The sequence below is a fragment of the Sus scrofa genome, chromosome 3 (assembly GCF_000003025.6).
Source record: "Sus scrofa isolate TJ Tabasco breed Duroc chromosome 3, Sscrofa11.1, whole genome shotgun sequence".
NCBI classification, from domain to species: domain Eukaryota; kingdom Metazoa; phylum Chordata; class Mammalia; order Artiodactyla; family Suidae; genus Sus; species Sus scrofa.
The window spans coordinates 81244046-81262688 of NC_010445.4; the positions used below are offsets into that span (position 1 = coordinate 81244046).

Below are 18643 nucleotides of genomic sequence, written 5' to 3' on the forward strand. Positions count from 1 at the left end.
TGTCCCCACGCCTCCTGCACGCGGCTGGCAGGTGAATCTGGTAGGTCCGCTACGACTCCAGGTGTTTGCTGGGTGCCCGTTGTTCTTCTGCCCATTGTTGTTTGAGGGAGACTGTTCCCCTCAGGTAGAGTTGGTCCTGGTGGTATCTGTTCCCCTTGGGAGTCGGCCACAAATGACTTAGTCTGAAGTTAAAGACCCAGATGGAGGATTACCTTGTGTCCTCCGCCTCCAGGAGGTGGGGGTGGGCGGGTGGGGAGGGCTTCTGATGGCATAACGCTTTTGCCTTGGTGGCCCCAAGGTTTCTGTCCCTTGAAGGAGGGCTGAGGGGGCTGGAAGGGAGGGTGGTAGGTGCGCCTTTGAGGGGAAGGAGGCCTGCTGGTGGGGACAAGAAGGGAAAGGAGGGTGCATCTGTCCCCCAAGGGAAGGACAGGAAGGCTCTCGTGGCCGCTGTGGATGCAGTGTTTGTCCAGCTGAAGGCAGCCCCACTCAGTTGACTACCTGATGAGTGATTTCCCCCAAGCTGACAGCTGCTCCAACACATTTCACCTACAAGTCCTGACAAAGTGGTGTGTTCTTATGGGGCTGTTGCGGCTGCAGCGGGCTTTTGGAAGAATCTGGAAGAATGGGGCTGCAGAGGACGACCTTGATGCAGTCTCTCAGCATCAGCTCCTTCTCTTCTTGCCAAGCCTCTAGGTGCTTTGGTTTATGAGAAATGGGGCTCATCCTCTCAAACAGCCATTATGCTCTTAATAATGGTGCTGGAAATAAAATCACGGTGTGTGTTTATGGTTCTGGAGTAAGCCCTTGGACGGGTCTCCCCTCGTGAGTAACCTTGTGAAGAGGCATGGAGGTGGTATCTGAAGCCCAAAAAGGTTAAAGGGCACATCTGGTTTCACGCAGCTCCCGGGGTAAACTTAGGATTTGGACCCAGGCCTCCTCAGGCCTGGCCCTCCTCCCATCCACAGGGCCAACAGCGGGGTTGGGAGGCTTTGGGACAGACAATCTGTGTGTGGGTGGGGGAGGCAGGTGACAAGAATCAGTCTGTCCTTTGAGGGCTTGCAGGGATCGAAATGTGCCTGACATTCAGCTTTTCCATATGATTTCAAGCATTTATTGCCATAGACCCAAAGCACCAGGGGCAGTGTTACCTTGGAGGAGCTGCTCAGTAAATACCTCAGGTGCCTTTCCTGGGGAGCAGCAGCACCTGTTTCTTGGGCTTATCGCTGACCTGCTGCAATGCTGAGCGACTGCTTTGAGAGGAGGGTTTGGGGGAGACAGGCATGGAGCACCCTTACCTTTCGGTTTGCCTTTTGCTTCGGACTCTGCTTCTCCTGGGTTCCAAGATGCCGAGCTTCCATTTCAAGGAAAACCTTCATGTCAGTATAAAACACAGGTAGTCGGAGGTGACGTCTTTGTTGTAGTTGACCTTCCTCTCCAGGAGACAGGGCTGGCGGGGTGGAAGGTGCAAGCATGTGACATGCTGGCTTTCGGAGGGGTGGCTGCCCGCGCCTTTGCAGTGGGTGGCTGGGCTGGGCGAAGCCCCGAGGCGGCTTAGGAAGGGTGGACCTGACAGGCCTCAGGAAGACCAGGCGGCTTCTTCATCTCCCCTGCATGCATATTATATTAGCAGGTGGCTGTGCTGTGCGAGCCCTGGGTCCCTGTTCCCTTTGTGCAAAGGCTCAGCAGCCCCTCTGTTTTGTGGGGGAGTCCTGCCAGGCAAGTGTGAGTCCAAACGGAGACCAGGGCCCTAGTGGTGCAGGGGCGGGGTGGGCTGCGTGATATTTTCAGAATTCTCAGAATGTGCCACTCAAAACTGCAGATGCTTCCAGCAGGCAGTGGGAAAATGCAGAGTTTTGGTCTGGTTAGGCCTTGACACTTAGTGTCTTTCGTTTCTTTCCTTCCTTCCTTCCTTCTTTCCTTTCCTTTCTTTTCCTTTTCTTTTTTCCTTCCTTCCTTTTTCGTTTGGTTGAGCCTAGGCTCTCAGTGTCTTTCATCTTTCATTCCTTCTCTCCTTTCCTTCTCTTTAAGAAATCAATAAGGCAATCAATTTTTATAAGGTTTAGATGAATGCAAATTATTGTTTAAGTTTTAAAAGTTTATAAAAAGAGTTACCTTCTGACAAAAGAGCCAGAATACCATCCCTTTCAATGGGCACTGTGTCTATAGCTTGTCTCCCCAGTCTTCAGCGTGGGTTAAATTAGCCCTCACAAAATGTCACATTTTCCTGGCACAGCCATCTGGGTATTTGATGAGGGCTTTGCAGTGCTGGGCAGGAACTGTGAGCTGTGGAAGCCACCAGTTGTGAGCCGTGAGACAGCCACTGGTGTTAGAGCTAGAACAGTGATCAGACCTGAGCGCCACAGATTGCTTCCAGGCCTTGGGTAGCGTGCAGGGAGTCTGGCTGGTAGGCGGGAGGCTTGCTCCTGTCCCTGGCAAAGGTTGGGAGAAGGTAGAGAGAAAATTGTGATGTTGCACAAAGGAAGCAAGAGCTGGCTGTCTCACAGGGAGAAGTCTGGGTCCTGGAACACCTGCCCAGTCAGCAATGGGTGGCATTGGTGAGGGTTTTTAGTAAGAAATGATGTTCCTTTGGAGCTGCCCCCCTTTTCTATCTTGAGTCTCTGGGTTGGACCTCCATCTGTCCTCCTGTCTTCTTGGAGACAGCTGGGGCTTCAGAGTGGGGGTGGCATGATTAGGGGTGATGTGGCCCCTCCCTCCTGGGACTGTGGGTGACCCGGTTTGCGGGAGGTGGCCTTCTCCCCGGCTCCCAGCCCTAAGGCAAATGCAGTGAGTGGATCTGGGTCTGCTCCCATCCCCACAGATACCTCGCTGACTGGCTTTGATCCTTATTTAAACACATTCCATGAGTATTAAGATGACAGACACATTGGTTTTGCTCCAAGCAAGTAGCCATCCACCTTAGAGGGGCCCTGGGCCCTAAGGACAGGTAGAAGTTTGAAAGAGAGTAAGCCACAAGCCTTGCTGTTTCTTCTGAGAGCCCCGGATGGGCCGGGTTTCTCTCCATCTCACTCACCCCTTCTCCTGTTTTCATTTTACCCAAAAGAAACTTGAGTCTCCTAGAAATGAAGTGCCTCCTGGTCGCATGGCTTCTTAGTGACAGGACTAGAATTTATGTCTTTTGATTACCAGTTGAGCGCCTTTTCTGCTCTTCTGTATTACCATGATCAGAGCTAAATTGTTTTCTTTGATTATCTAAATGCATATTTTACTATAAGGAAGCATGAGATTGGGTGTGAATAATACTTTTTGATGTAGGAGCAGGATGAAGGGACGAAGCCAACTGGGGACAATTGTGTAGCAATACCTGAGAGCCTGGAGTTGTGATCACAACAGAACACAAATATGTGCTATAGCAAGGACCCCCTGCACTACCCTTCTCAGTTTCAAGAAGAAGTCATTCTGCCTGTGTAATTTTATTAGGCCGAGACTTTTTCCGATGGTTTATTTTTCCGTTTGCTCACAGCCCATAGGAGTGAGCCTGGGAGGGAAGCCAACACGTTTGCACTATTTACCTACTCTCTGACTTTGGAACTTAGCAAATCTGCTGTGTGTGGCTTTGTTTTGCCGAGTTTTACAAATCAGGACCATACATTGTAGGCACATCAGCTCACTTGGAGGGACCTAATAGCTGATTGTTGCTTTGATAACTATCTGTACAAATATTTATATGTTTCTGATAGTCTTAAGTTGCATTGTTGCAACATGCAAAGCTGTCAGGTTTCCAGGACTTCTGGTAGTAAAGCTTCTCCATGGAGTGAGGCTTATTTTCGATCTGACCTTTCCTCTCTGAAACCTTGTTAGCCTGTGATTTTACCCAGTGCAACACAAGTCGTGGAGAAAGAAATGTTAATATTACTCTGTTCCCATCATTCACTTGTAAAGTAACTGGAAGAAGAGGCCATGCTGGAATGTAGAGAGACTGGTGTAACTTCTCAGAATGCATCTTCCTGATGCCCCTTCTTAAATTTTCACATGAAATGAAGCACATTGCTGTTAACAAGGAAGTAGTATAGTACTTCGGAAAGACCTTTTTCCCTGCCACTCAGGCGAACACCTGAAAGAGATCCTGTAAACCGTTTGGAAGTGACTAATGCTATTACAAAAGTGTCCTTCTTTTCCCTGAAGGACCCATGGCTTCCTGGACAGTTACTTGTCAGTTTACAGATCATTAAGGATTAGAGCTGCTAGACTATGAACTCCTTGAGGCCAAGGAACGAGGCAATGAATGAATGAAATTGGCTGCTGTTACTTATCCAGTAGACTGAAGATAGTACTTCTGGAATGATGATGTAAATAAGTGCAAAATTGGATATTCAGTGATACCTTCCCAGAAATGGGTCTTGTTTTGGAAGATGCACCCAAGGGTGTCTTGTTTGGGAGAGGCTCATGTAGTGGTCAGAGACCTCTATTGATTTAGTCGACCATGGTTGGGACAAGCAGGTGAAGCCTTTCCCATGTTACAGTTGAAGACCCAGAAGTGCTTGTGAGCCCATGGGGCAAAGTTACTGGGTTCTAGATGGTCCTGTATTCCTGCTCTGGGCTGAGTATTTCACAGACACTATTTTAATCAGTTTCCACAGCAACCCCAGGAGGCTGGCAGTACAATATTGGTATGTGCATTTTACTGATGAAGAAACTGAAGCTCAGAGTGGTTAAGGAGCTGTGCTGAGTTACATGGCCGTAAGGTCATGGTAGATGAAGATTCCAGAATCTAATGAGGGAGCTCAAGTGCCCACCCTGCTGTGCCTGAATTCAGGTGCCCCACTCTGAGCTCTGGGTTTGTGGTTCCAGGCCCGTCAGCCTTATACCTGGCCCACTGGCAGGTGCTGTCTCTGGGGGTAGCAGCATTAGTCTGGCTCTGGGCTTGGTCCCTAGGGGGTTGGAGGGGTGGCGTGCCCGTAGTTTATACCTAGTGCTTTCTACTCTCGCCCATCTTTCACAGGGCCTCACCCTCTTTTCCTACCAGAGACACTGTCTGCCTGGCTCCTGGGCAGGCTGCCTGTTCCGATGTGCATTCCTGCTGATGTACATTCCTGCCAGGATTATTGCTCTGGCCAGGCCACGGCCGCTCCCCACCTGGTCCTCTGCAGACATGTCTGTCAGCCTGCAGGGGTGTGGCTCATAGGCGGAGAAGTCAGAGGTGGCTCAGCCTGAGGGGACTGGTCCCGGGGAACCTCACCTGTCTGCTATCTCCTCCCCACCTGGGCTGGCCTTGGGGAGTTTCACTCTCAGGACCACTTCTCTAAACACAGCCCTGCTGCTGCCCAGGTGCTACCCCCAGACCTTTCGGGGCCTCTGGGTTTTCCAGCTCGGCCGGAGGTGCAGGACTGTGGGAGTCCCAACCCTCAGTGCCCTGGGCAGAGCCCTGACATGCAATCGCTCTGGCAAGCAGCCTTAGGCAGGCCTGGGCAGAGGAGCGAGAGGAGCAAGAGGAGCGAGGGGAGCTGTGGCAGACCAGACGAGAGACAAAAGCCAGCTGGAGAGCGAGCCGCCCCGCCGCTGGCGGTGGGATGGGTGCCCCTGCGGAGGGGCTGGCCCCAAAGCCTGCGGGCGGGGAGGAGTCAGGTTGGTGCCTGCTCCCTCAGAGTCTCTGATCCGCTGGAGGCTAGCCAGCTGCTGGGGCTGTGTGGGGGCAGTGAACACAGGGTCTTGGAGTCTTGATGGTTATGGCAGGGAAGTGGTGGAGGAAGGCTGAGATGGTGGAGTACTGGCAGCCTTGGCCCCTGCCCCCTTCCCCACACACACTGTGGCCCAGGTGTTGCCCCCTGACCCCCAGCTGTTTCATGGCAGCTGCTCCCTTCAAGGCTGAACAGTTTTCTTCACGACGTCCACACACTTTGGTCCGGGGCAGGGGGGTCTCATGATCCTGGGGCCGGAGGGTAGGTGCAGGGCGGTTGGCGAACATTGTCTTAAGAAGGCAGCCCTTTGAAAGCCTGTAAAGCCAGGTGCATCTGAGTTCCTTTGTTGACTGGGTGGCCTGAAACAAGTTGACCAACTCCACTGAGCCTCAGGCTCCTTACCTGTAAAATGGGTCTAATTACCTTTCTGTCCACAGGGAAGAGATGTTCCGCTCGACTCTCGCTTGCTCAGACGTGTTACAGAATGTGTGTCTTTTCCCGGAGGTAGTGCTCTGGAGGGCAAAAGGTGGGGTTGTCTTGGGCCATGAGCCCCAGCACTGTGGGCTGAGAGTGTGGCAGAGATAGAGCGGGACCCCTGGCGGTCTGCTGGAGGGCACTGGCTGCTGACCTTGCTCAGCACGTATGGCTGGCCAGAGCTCCCCCTGGCCTCCTCGGGCTCTGTGGCCAGACATTGTCCTACAAGCTTGTTGGCTTCGGTCCAAAGATGGGAAAAGGTCACGGCAGCCCTAAGAACCTGAGTTCCAGGGGACATGCCATGGGGTCATCTCCCAGCTGGGTTGCCACTGTAGTGTTCTTCCTTTTCGGTGCCCGTGTGCAGAGAGAGTCAGAGGAAGTGAAAATGGGGAGGAGCTGCTGCTCCTGTCTCGCCTCCCCTCACCCCACTTGTTTCCTGTTCCAGCAGAGAAACGTCATTTCTCTGTGAGTTGGACAATCATCTGAGGTTGATCAAGGTTTATGGGTGATTCAGAGAGATGCATAAGGTGCGTATGTCCAAGAAGCTTCCCTTAGCAACAAGGTCTCCAGGCTCCTCGAGCCGCCTGGCAAATATTGGGTGAATCTGGATGGACCTTGGACCTTAGACCCTGCTGGCTTCTGGCTTCCTTTTCCTTCATCAGCCTGTTTCGCTCTCTTTCCTGATTGTACATGTTGGTGAGTAGATGGGAGGATCGGCTCACCTCTGCTCACTTCTCTCTAGCACATCAAACCTCTTTGTCATTAAAGTTTGTGCAGTAAACCCAAGTGCCAAAGGTGGCTATGTTATGAATGCCGAGGCCACTTCTAGGAAAGAAAGTGGGTATGGGGAGCCCATGCTTCGTGGTACCTTCCTGGTACTGGCATGATACAGTGCTCGCAGGCGGTCACCTCCCCACCTCCTCAGTGCACGCCCTGCAACCCTGTGGGGACCCCCGAGGCCAGCCCAGCCTGGGTGTGCATCTTCTGTGCTTGGTCGGCACTGATAGGGGTCACCGGTGGGGAGGAGTTCTCGGAGCACGCTGCCACATGTCCCATGTGAGGTCTCTGAGGCTGTGCCCAGCCTGCAGTGTCCAGGGCCTCTTCTACCAGGACCCTGCTGGTTATCACCACGGGCATTATCTCCACTCACCACTTCTATGCCCAGGGCTGTGGTGTCCCCTTGAAGAACCACACACCCATCTATCCAGAGGCCCTTCTTGCTCGGAGTCTGACCCAGTCTCCACCCCTGCTCCCACTTGCAGGGACTTTGGATTCACCCCGGCCTTGCACAAAGCAATGTCCTTCCCCAGAGGACCAGTTCCTGGCTCTCCATGGCCGCCTTGGGGTCCCCGCGATCTCGGCAATGCCCAGGACTTTGTGGGTCCTTGTGGTGACCCTTGGCTGATGAAGTGGTTTCATTTAGGCCTGTGCACAGGACCCTTTTGGGCATTTCTGCACTAGACCATTGTCCTGTCATTGGCAAAGAGAGAAAACGGGACGAAAGAGGCCCTGGGGGAAGTGCGTGCTGAAGATAAGGTGGTAGCACAAAGAAGCAGGGAGTAGAACACTGGTCTGGAAGGCCTTCAAAGGAAGGACGCTTAGTTAAATTGCTCTGTAAGCTGCAAAGTGCTATTCAGTGGCAGCTATTGTTATTATTATCATCATCATGGCCATTATCATCACCATTATAGGATATGGCAATGAGGTAGGTGGTAACTCTAAGCACTGATGGAGTTTCCAGCTGATTTCCTGATTTTAGAGGCCATGAATTTGTCCACCTGGCACATTCCAATTCAATTCAAGGGCTGAGGTTGGAGTCAGACTTTCAGAGCTCTCTGATATTTCCCTGGCTTACTAAATTGAGGGCCAGCTTCTAGGGTTTGACTTGAACATCACTTATATATCCGTGTATACTTGTGGTCCATACTGTGAAAAATCTGAATTTCTTAAACAGAGCTATAAAAAGGTGATGCCTCATTTTACAAAAGATTTTTTTTTTTCACTTTACAGAGGATCCTCAGTGGTATTCCTTTTTTTTTTTTTTTTAAATGTCTTTTGTCATTTTAGGGCCACGCATGTGGCATATGGAGGTTTCTAAGCTAGGGGTTGAATCGGTGCTTTTGCTGCTGGCCTATGCCAGAGCCACAGCAACGCCAGATCCGAGCCACATCTGCTACCTCCACCATTGCTCACGGCAACGCCGGTTCCTTAACCCAATGAGCGAGGCCAGGGATTGAACCCACAACCTCATGGTTCCTAGTCGGATTCCTTTCCGCTGCTCCATGAAGGGAACTCCAAGTGGTATTCCTTTTTGATGGGATGTTTGCCTCGCTCAGTGTTTGCAGGTCATTAACTATTCCACTGAAGGACTTGGATAGAGAAAAGGAAGCTTGCAAGAAAGCAGACTCACAGCTCTAGGCTAGAGGATGCTAGTGACAGAGAATTAGAATCTGTTGGCCAACAGGTGTCTACTAAGCACTTTATGTGTCCATCCGTGAGGGGGAAGTGGGGTGCTTGCCTCCTTCCTCTGAGAACTGCTAGTCTCTTTGGGAGCAAGATTTCTTATGAAATAATTGGGAAGACAGTGTAGTGAAGACAGAAATTAAGTGCTAAGTTGTGTTCACTCATCTCTTATGATTTATTGATGGGAATATGGACTGTGCTTTACAAAAACTCAGTTTATGTGCACTTTTTCAGAAATACTGCTGTGGTGCACAGTGAGGGAATTTTGAGAAAGGAGTTAGTCTGAGACTCCTCTTGGGAACACAGAGAGGGCTGATGATGGAATGCAGAGGGTTGGCTGTCCTTGAATTTAATTCTGTGTGAACAGAGTTTGCCTCTCAGAAAAATGCCCCAGCCCTTGATGGATGCGGGAGAGGGACGTCTATAACGCGAGAGGTTTGTCCAAGAGGGAGAGATAGACTCATCAGACTTCTGAGAGGGGTAACTGGCTCGAATCTATGTGTAATATTTGTGGCAAAGTGGAAGATGGATATCATTCTTATCTCATCCCACACTCCTTGCGGCTGCTGCTCTGGTCTCACTTTGGCTGTTGACCAGAGGACAACAGCAGCCTATTATCAGGTGGTCAGCACCAGCTGTATCTCTGTGGGGAAATAGTTTCAAAAGCTCCTGGTTCTGGCCTGGACACCTGCCTCAGAAGACTAGCCTCTCACCCCTTTGGTAACACCTTTGGGATGGTCCCATCCTCTCCCCTCTCTGGGGCAGCATGGCTCACCTTGCTGGGCAAGGTGTTTCATAAATTTTTTTTTTTTTTTTTTTTTTTGCGTTTTAGGGCTGCACCCAAGGCGTATGGAGGTCCCCAGGTTGGGGGTTGAATTAGAGGTATAGCCACTGACCTACGCCACAGCCACAGCAGTATCAGATCCCAGTCACGTCTATGACCTACACCACAGCTCATGGCAATGCTGGATCCTTAACCCACTGATTGAGGCCAGGGATTAACATACCTCTCCATGGATGCTAGTCAGATTTGTTTCTGCTGAGCCACGACGGAAACTCCCATTTACAAGTGGGTTTTTTTTGTTTTTTGTTTTTTGTTTTTGTTTTTGTTTTTGTTTTTTTTTTGCTTTTTAGGGCCACACCTGCAGCATATGGAAGTTTCCAGGCTAGGGGTCAAATCAGAGCTGCAGCCACCAGCCTACAGCACAGCCACAGCCACAGCAACTCGAGGTCTGAGCCGCGTCTGTGACCTATATATACCACAGCTCTTGGCAATGCTGGATCCTTAACCCACTGAACGAGGCCAGGGGTTGAACCCACATCCTCATGGATGCTAGTCGGGTTCACTACTGCTGAGCCATGACAGGAACTCCTGTAAATGGGCTTATTGGACTTCCATTGTATAGATTCTAATGTGTTTTTCCAGCTTCCTGGTGTACCTCCCTAGCATTCTGGGTCTTCCTGAGCAAGTCCATGATCCCCTAATCCATTTCCTCCATAGATAGCTTTCAGCCACCCCCCACCCCTTGTTATCCTAAAAGCCTTCATCATGAATTGAGCTTGCCCATATGAAAGTGGCCCTGGGCCCCGTCTCTTTCATTTGTGTCTCCCTTTTCTGGCCATTTTCCCCAGATTTGTAGATTGTATTCTTGGTGTTTGAAAAAATACTCTAAGAAGAAAGAAAATACCCTTGAAATTTGGAGACTCACAGAAAAACAGCAGAGCCATTAAGAACCCAGAGTTGCAGTTTGCCTGACGTGTGCCGTCTCTGCCCCAGGCTCCCAGTGGCGGGGGTTTGGGGAGGAGTGCTGAATTGTTTCTGAGCAAGAAGGGAATTGAGGTTTGCCAGCTGTCTTTTATGCATATCTACCTTTCAGGAAGCCTCAAGCTCTCAAACCACAGGGACCATAAAAATTTCTGCATTCCAACCTGGAATACAACCTGACTGTCTACACTGGCCAAACTGGGCTCATTTCTAGGGGGTTCCCTGATTGACTGATGGACGCTGCATACCATCCCTGTGGTAAGAAAGGAAACAAGGCAGGACATGGGAGTTATCCAGAGTGGCATGCAAGGCTGGGTCTGTGCCGCAGGTAGGCAGAAGGATGAGCAGGTGGCTGATGCCAGTGCAGAATCCCAAACTGGCCAGAAAGGAGCTCTGGCATCTTCTCTTAGCTGTGACCCACCAGGATCAACACAACTGTCAAAGTTGGTCTGGAGCAGGCCAACAGTTGCTTTTATCAAAGGCCCCATGGAAGGGTTTGGCCTCTGATTGGGGTGGGGGTGAGGGCGGGGTTGAAGAGGAGCGGCAGATCTCGGGGTCTGTGGCCTTTTGCTCAGGTGGCCTGTTACAGAAAGCTCTCTTGTCGGTGGAGAATTCGATTTTATTACTCAATGGGAATGAATAAATGATTTGTTGCCATAGCAAGTAGACCAGATCATCCCTCCCATAATTGTACAGGAAGTGAGGGCTCCCCTCTCATCACTATCCATGCTTTTTCATCTGTCCTTCTGTTCATCCATCGGTCATATACAGGCGCCTCTCAGCACAGTAGCCTGGACTCTGCATTCCTGTTGACTTCCCTCCCCCAGCCTCACATTCTTTCATCTGTTCCCCTCCCTCTTTCCTTTTCTGCTGATCTCAACCTACTCTTGGGAAAGGGGCTGATGACCTCATTTCTGCTGATGTACAACTAATACATACCAGGAGGCATGTGTTTTATTTCACAATAAAACATACGCACTTACCTGGTTCTAAGTACTTTACAAATATTAACTCATTTTACTTTCCTAACAACCCTGTTGAAGCAGATACTGTTGATTATTCCCATTTTACAGATGAGTCAATTTCTTAATTCCAGCTGAAGAAATAAGGTCTGGTGGTGAAACACTAGGAGTGAGCCAGGAGTATTTGTCATCACAGAGCCAGTCTGTATCTCCCCCGCTCTGGCTTTGCCAACTGGAGATTAGGGAGTTGGAATGAACACTCTTCCTTCCCTTGGATATTTTGTCTCAGCCAGCTCTGGGCCATTTCCACTCTCCTCTTCTCATACCCCCATCTCTGCCAAGATGGCAGAAGATTTATAAGACATTAGGGAATTAGAATTTATTCTAACTTCCTTGGTTACCATGGGGCAACTGAGGTCCACAGAGGTGACGAGACCTGGCATGGTCACCTGGCCAGGTGGTGGCAACGCACAGATGAGAAGCCAGGTCTTGCCGTATTCCTGGACCACTGTCGGCACCATCCTCTCCCCCACCTCATGCTTTCTCAGTCTGTTTAGCTAAGAGATCTGCTGCCCCAGGCATTCGGATCTGCCCCAGTCTTTAGTAGGTGTGCCTCACTCCTGGGCGTCGTTTCTCTTCCTCAGTTTCTTGCCAGTCACAGTCTCTGTTCCCTTTGCCTTAGCTTCTTCCCCTGCTGAGCTGTTGTCTTTCTGTTTAAGGTGGCTGCCCCCTCTTTCCTCTGCTTTCCCTCCACTCCCTGTGTCTTCCCTCATCCTGCCTTTCCCTCCGCCCCGGGGCTACTGCAACTCCAGTCTCAAGGCTCCAGCTTCTTCACGGATCTTTCTGCTTCCTGGTGGCCCGTTTGCCCCCAGCCCTGCCCTGTCAGAGCCAGGGAGGGTGGGGGAGGGGTGGCAGGGGATCTGCATGTCTGCCTCTGGTTCTCTGCTGTCCATACCACTGGGCACCACTGGCAGCCCTTCTGAGGGAGGCCTTGGTGTTGTCTTACTTCCCAAGGCCTTCTGGCAGGGTAGAGGTTATCTGCAGGACCCTTGGCTGCTGTTCAGTGACACAGCTAATGGGGGAGGTCAGCCACCCTCCTTTGAGCTAGGGGGAAGGTCCTAGGGCTCGCAACACCCTCCATAGTTACTTCTGATTCAGAAGGGGTCTCAGTCCAAATGAATGCCCATTATAAAGACATTTTGGGGTCGCCTCTTATCACTCCGTTAGAGTAGTGGAGAAATGTCTCTTTGGAATAGAGTGACATTTAGTCATTGAGCCAAATAGATGGCTGGGATATAGGCTTTGGAGTTGAACTCCCAGGGAAATGGGGTGGAAATGGGGCAGGGAGTAAGGTGACAAAATGGGGTTCCCTGGACTCTCAGCATCAAAGTTCTGAAAACTTTGAGTTGTCTTAGATATTTACCTAGGAGAAATGAAGACCTGCATTCATAGCAAACACATATACACAAATGTTCATTGTAGCATTGTTTGTAATAGCCAAAAAATGGTAACTGCCTAAATGTCAATAGGTGAGTGGATAAACAGATCGTAGCACAGCCATACGATGGACTAGTCGTATAAGAATGAAACAGCAGTACACCCAACAACATGGATGCATCTCAAAATCATTCTGCTCAGTGAATGAAGTTAAGAAAAGGGTTAATGCTAATGATCCCATTGACATAAGATTCTAGAAAAACCCAACCTATAGTGATGGGAAGTAGATCAGTGACTAAAAGGGGTCAGAGGATTAGGGGAGGGGATTGACTGCAAAGGGGCATGAGAAAACTTCTTAGAGTGATGGAAATGCCCTATGTCTGATTTTGGTGGAGGTTATACAACTGTTTACAATTAGCAAAATTCGTCAAACTGTACACTTAAAATGAGTGACTTTTATTGTATGTAAATTATGCCTCAATAAAGCTGAGAAATAAAAATCACCCCCCTGAGTTGGACCATCTTGAAAGGTTGTCTATGTCTAACCTTTAACTGCGTCTTCTCAAGACTCCAGCGGTCTCTGAGGGGGGCACTGGAGTACATTTCAGGGAACTCGGGATGCTTCTGGATGTGGAGGGTTTCCTAGATGCTGGTAATGCCTGGGTGAGAGGCGGAAGCAGACTGAAATGTTTTCCTCCACGAGCAGGGCCCCTGTACTTGTGTGAGAATTCGTGAGCATTTGTGAGCGTGTGAGGCGAGAACAGGAAGGGGAGAGGATTTATTTCATAGCATTCCAGAGGGCTCTGAAAGATAAAAGGGAGAACATGCCCGAGTCAGTCTTCCCCGTTGATATATCTTCTCCTCCGGTGGAGATCCCAACTGGGTGACGGTCTGGTGAATTCCTGTAAAGTGAGGTGTTTTATGTGTTTTTAACACCCATCTTCTCCACATTGTTTCTCATGCAGTTGCCCGTAGTCAGCATACACGTGGTGCCTGGACGACCCTCATTCATGTGGCAGATTTGGGGGCGGGGGCTACCTTTTCTGAGCCCAGCTCTGTGCTAAGCCATGTAGATGTGAGTCCTTACGTGGAAAACCTCTGTGTGTGTGTGTGCAGTGTTGGGCTGCACCTGGTCACATGGCCTGACTCGAGGTCTTGGCTGTCAGGATGGAGGGAGGCTGCCCTGGGTGCTTTGATATGAGGGGTAAGCCCAGCCTGGAGAATCGCAATCAGCATTTCAAATAATAGTTACATTAGCTGCTGCCATCGTTTTTGCAGGGCCTTCCCTTTACCACACCCAGTAGTAGGTAAGGTGGCCAAGAAACTCCATGTTTCCTGCTCTCTGGCATCAAAGGGAAGTCCTTTTGGTGGTGCTGGATTCAAAGGAATATTACAGCTATGTTTTTAGAGCTTAGCCTTTTGCATTCAGCATGTGCCTCTGTGGAGCCTAACTTCTTTGCAGCTGACCGAGGTTGAAACAGAGCTAGAGGGTTGTACAACCTCAAAGATGGGGTTCCCATAGAGAAGTTGTTATTTTTTGGTAACTGACAGCCACTCAATTGACCTGGCACACTCTCTGGCTGGCATATATACGTCACTTCTGCTCCTCTCTAGGGTGTGGGGTGGCTGTTTAAAGAGGGTGGATATTAATGCTAATCTTTGTGTAGCATAACAGGTTACTGGCACTTGCCTGTTTTTATCTGGATGTTCAAACAGATATCAGAAGGGAACTGTTTGTGGCTACAGAGATGGCTAAAATTGCCATTACGAACAGAAATGATACTTGGAAAAACAGGTTTTCTTTGGGGAAGGCAGATTAGTCATTTAACCACTACTTAGTGAGTCCCCAAGATATATGTATATTTCACCTGCTATGCTGGATACTTGGAAATAAAAATTAAGTAGAAGACAGAGTCCCAGCACTTCAGAAGCACATTGGGAAGATGTAGAATTAAGTAGGGGCTTAGAGAGGTAACCAGTGATGGGAGGACTGGTTATGCGGCCAGGGTGGTGCAGGGAATGAGTGTTCCTTAGGGCTGGGGGAGGGAGAGATTGATTCTTTATGCCAAGGTGACTGGTAGACCTTTAGCTGGGCCTTGAAGTATGAACTGGATCCACGAAGTCAGGGAAGGAGAAGAAATGTGTGAAAGGAAATGAGAGTGGAGGGGATTTTTACTTGAGCAGAGTATTTTCCTTGGTGCATAGAGGGAGCTAAGCCTAGAAGAGAAATTTAGGGAAGGATTCTGGAGCTCTTGTCTGCAACCAAGGCTTAAGACCTCGGGCCATATGGGCCATATCCTACAGACCCTGTGAGGCTGTTGGTGTTCCCAGCAAAGGATGGAGGCAGCCTTCTAGGACAATGTTAATTGAGGACTCTGTCCTGGGGAGGGATGGAGCAGGTTGTTGATCCTCTCTGCAGTGTCCTTCCTGCTGACTTCTCTCCTTTGACAGGTATGTTCTAGAGGATAGGGTGGTTGACTGTAGGGTTTTCACAAGCAGAGTGGAACCAAACATTGTGGGAGATGAGCAGATCTGTCTGTTACTAACGTAGAGTCTTGGAAAGTTTTTATGTCACCCATATTGTGAATGGGGTGTGGACAGGAGTGAAGTTTGGAATCAAAACCCTCTAGACCACCCATGTGGGCAATAGTTCAGGGCATGGCTAGTTTTCCATGATGGCATTTGTCATGCAGAGGGTGTGTGATGAAACAAGGCAGGTGCCAAAATTCATATCCTTATGAGCTCTCTTTAATAGCACCCTGCTACATTGGGGATTTTTAAAGGTAGCCAGAATTTGAATAAACTCTTCTAGATGGTGAAAGGAGAGGGAAGATAAAAAGTGTAATAGATAGTCCTTTGGGGGAAAAAAGGAGGCCTTGGGGCTCTGGAGATTATCCAGGGGCACACAGAAAGTCAAAAGGAAAGCGGAAGAGTTCCTGTTGTGGCTCAGCAGGTTAGAGACCTGACATGGTGTCCGTGAGGATGTGGGTTCAATCCCTGGCCTCCCTCAGTGGGTTAAGGATCCAGCGTCACTGCAGATGTGGCTCAGATCTGGCGTGGCTGTGGCTGTGGTTGTGGCTGTGGCCGGCAGCTGCAGCTCTGATTTGACCCCTGGCCTGGGAACTTCCGTATGCTGCAGGTGCAGCCCTAAAAAGTAAAAAAAAAAAAACAAAAAAACAACGGAAAAGCAGAGACCCTGGTGAACCCAGAATGTTCTAGAGGAGACCTAGCCTCTGTTAAGACTTGGAATGGTCAGAACATCTCTTCAGCCTCCTTTGTAGTACTTCTTCCTCTAGCCAGAATTTCTTTTGAGACAAATGCTGGTCAAATAAGTCTTTTTTTTTTTCTTTTCTTTTTTTTTTGGTTTGTGGTCACTTGGCGTAGAGCATGGCTTCTTGTCCTGGGCAACGGGCAGGTCATTTTAGTAGCAGGCAGGGCAGCTGTGTGTTCCTTGCGAAGGAATAATGGCTTTTAGGAGACTTAGTGGCTTAGAGGAAAAAACTCACAGTGGCAGAAATTAATTAGAAAGTAGAGCAGAACCAACTTCCAAAAGCTGATATTACCTGGATCTGGATGTGCTGTGGGTCAGAAGACAAAAAGGAAATGGCATGAGAAATGGTATAAGTGACTGCTAAGGATCCTATTGGTCAGTGAGTGGGCTACTGTTGACCAGCTCCCCAAAGTGAGTGTAGTTAGGTGTTTCTACTTTATCTTCCCCAAACTCTCTCAAGCATCAGTTTCATTGGGGTCCATGACATTTTTCAGAAACCTTGTGGTCCCCTGTTGTTTACGACCAATGCAGTTTTTTTTTTTTCCTCTTATTTTGAAGGTAAATTAATTCTGGGTAGTAGTGATTTCAGGCTAGTTTTGAATGTTTGAATTTTTTTTGTTACTATTTTTGCATCAACCAAAGCTAGAAAGTTTCACTGAATCCTCCTGTGGTGTAAGTGATTCCTTTCATGGGGGTAGCCAACTATTTCCAACTGTAACAGGGTTTACACTGAATCGTATAAGTGATACTGACTTTAGTGTCAGCAAAAAATGAAACAAAAACTGATCATAGATGACATTACCTAAATGACAGTACCTACGTGTGTCCTTTCTTTCACATTTGCTGTAATCCTGTTATGGCATTGTCCTATTACCTCAAGTACTGTCAGCTTTAAATGCTGTCAAATTGTAACTGGATTGCCAAGGACAGAGGAGAAGAATCAGGGAGAAGTCAATGGCGTTTCCCAACACACCAGAGACAGGCTTCTCCCCTCCCACCTTGCAGGTTGCATTCGTGGAGAAATTGTTCAGTTAGAATGATGACTCAGGTGTCTTTTGCAGGCTTTGATGAAACAGCCAGGTTCACTTCTTGTGTTCCTAGAAGGAAAGAAAGAAAGATTCTTTTTCAGCAGCCGATGAGACAGACTCTTCCAGGATAATATCAATGTTTCTGCATCATGAGAATGTGTTATAAGTATTATTATGGTGCTTTAAAAACCAGGTGAAAAGCGATAGCAAAGAGAGGGCTCTATGTAAGAGTTTAACTCTATTTTCTTTATAACGTTTCCCGAGATTTGGTTAGGGGACTCCATTCTAGAGATGAGAAAACTGAGTCACAGACTTTCAAGGTAGACCTCACTGGACAGCTGGAGTCAGGAACATTCTTGTCTTACGTTGATGCCATGTGTCCATGTTCCTCTCGTACATTTTAGACCACATTCTTATCCAGGTTTCTTGTAAAGGGTTCATAAATTTCCAGTCTTCACTTTTCCCTGCAGCTTGTGTAGAATAGTTGATGGGGAAATGGCTGCATTGAAATTAAGCCTCTTGCTTTTTGCATTCCATTGCTCATAAATAAAGGAGTGAGAAATGGTTACTTTGAACGCCTTTATTAAGGCAGGTTTGGCTGCCAGAGAATAGGGCTAAACTGAAGGGGATGGGCTAAGACATCTTTTTCATGCCTCTTCTTCTTCTTTTTTTAAAAACTTTGGATTTTATAACGGGGGAATAATTTGGGTTTTCCTTAATCTGATTCTGTATTCATTTTTTAATATATAATGTTGATTAGTATGTTCTATTATTTATAGCCTTCCAGAAAGATCCCAAGGGAAGATAATCTCCATTTGAGAAGACGATTTCCCAATTTCCATACAGATGACAGAAAAAGTCACTGCCCACTACCCCCCTCCCCAGACCCCTGCTGCGTTTTCTTCCTACCTCTCGGTGCGGTGCATGGTGTTGTGGGCCACAGACACCCGAAAGCCTGGCTGGAGGTGCAGCATGGGATGTGCTGACATTAACGCAGAAGGGCTGCCTAATTGACTTGCAAAATATAGGTTAGGGGGTTTTATGGGATATCAAATTATCTTACTCTTTCTCTGGTTAAATACAAAATATTGTATTAAGTAGATCATTACATGAGTAAAAGGTTAGACCTTTACATCCTTAGAGGTGTGGCCTGGCTTTCTCCCTACTGCCTGTGGCAGAGGCCTGTGGCGAGTAATGGATCCAAGGTGGGCAGATGCCCTCTTCTTCGGACTTTGAAATGCCCCGTAGTTAAGGCAGAGTTATGTGAGGGGTGTTTGCCTTAGCTTTGAATTTCCTGAGTCTTTTTGATTCTGGTAGAACAGTAATCTTAAAATTGAATATTAATTTGTTCTGATTCTGTTTCTGTTAGCAGGGAAAAGGGTGAAAACCTGAAAGGGGAGAGTGGGGTGAGAGCAGTGGCCAGGTTTGAGAGACAAGTGACCATCTCAGGCTGCCCATGAGTGGCGTTCACAGGGCATTGAGCAGAAATGCCACCCTGTGAAGGGTTGTGGTCATTTGGGGACTTCAGGCTGCTTCTGTGTCCTACTCTGATTCCTTGGTCAACCATCCAATGCTGTGAAGGTCTTCCTGAAAGAAATTCCAGACCT

The 18643-nt window shown here is 48.7% G+C and overlaps 1 protein-coding gene across 11 annotated transcripts in view; it reads left to right on the top strand.

The window, feature by feature from the left end:
• The window catches only part of BCL11A (B-cell CLL/lymphoma 11A), a 100949-nt gene that overhangs the window by 48829 nt on the left and 33477 nt on the right, over positions 1-18643 (top strand). The window contains exon 1 of one of the 11 annotated variants that reach the window (XM_021085701.1): positions 266-6637. The exons of the other annotated variants lie outside the window; for them this stretch is intronic. The gene's annotated coding sequence lies outside the window, so the exon portion shown is untranslated. Of the gene's footprint in view, positions 1-265; positions 6638-18643 lie in introns of those variants that run through there. 11 annotated transcript variants of the gene reach the window in all.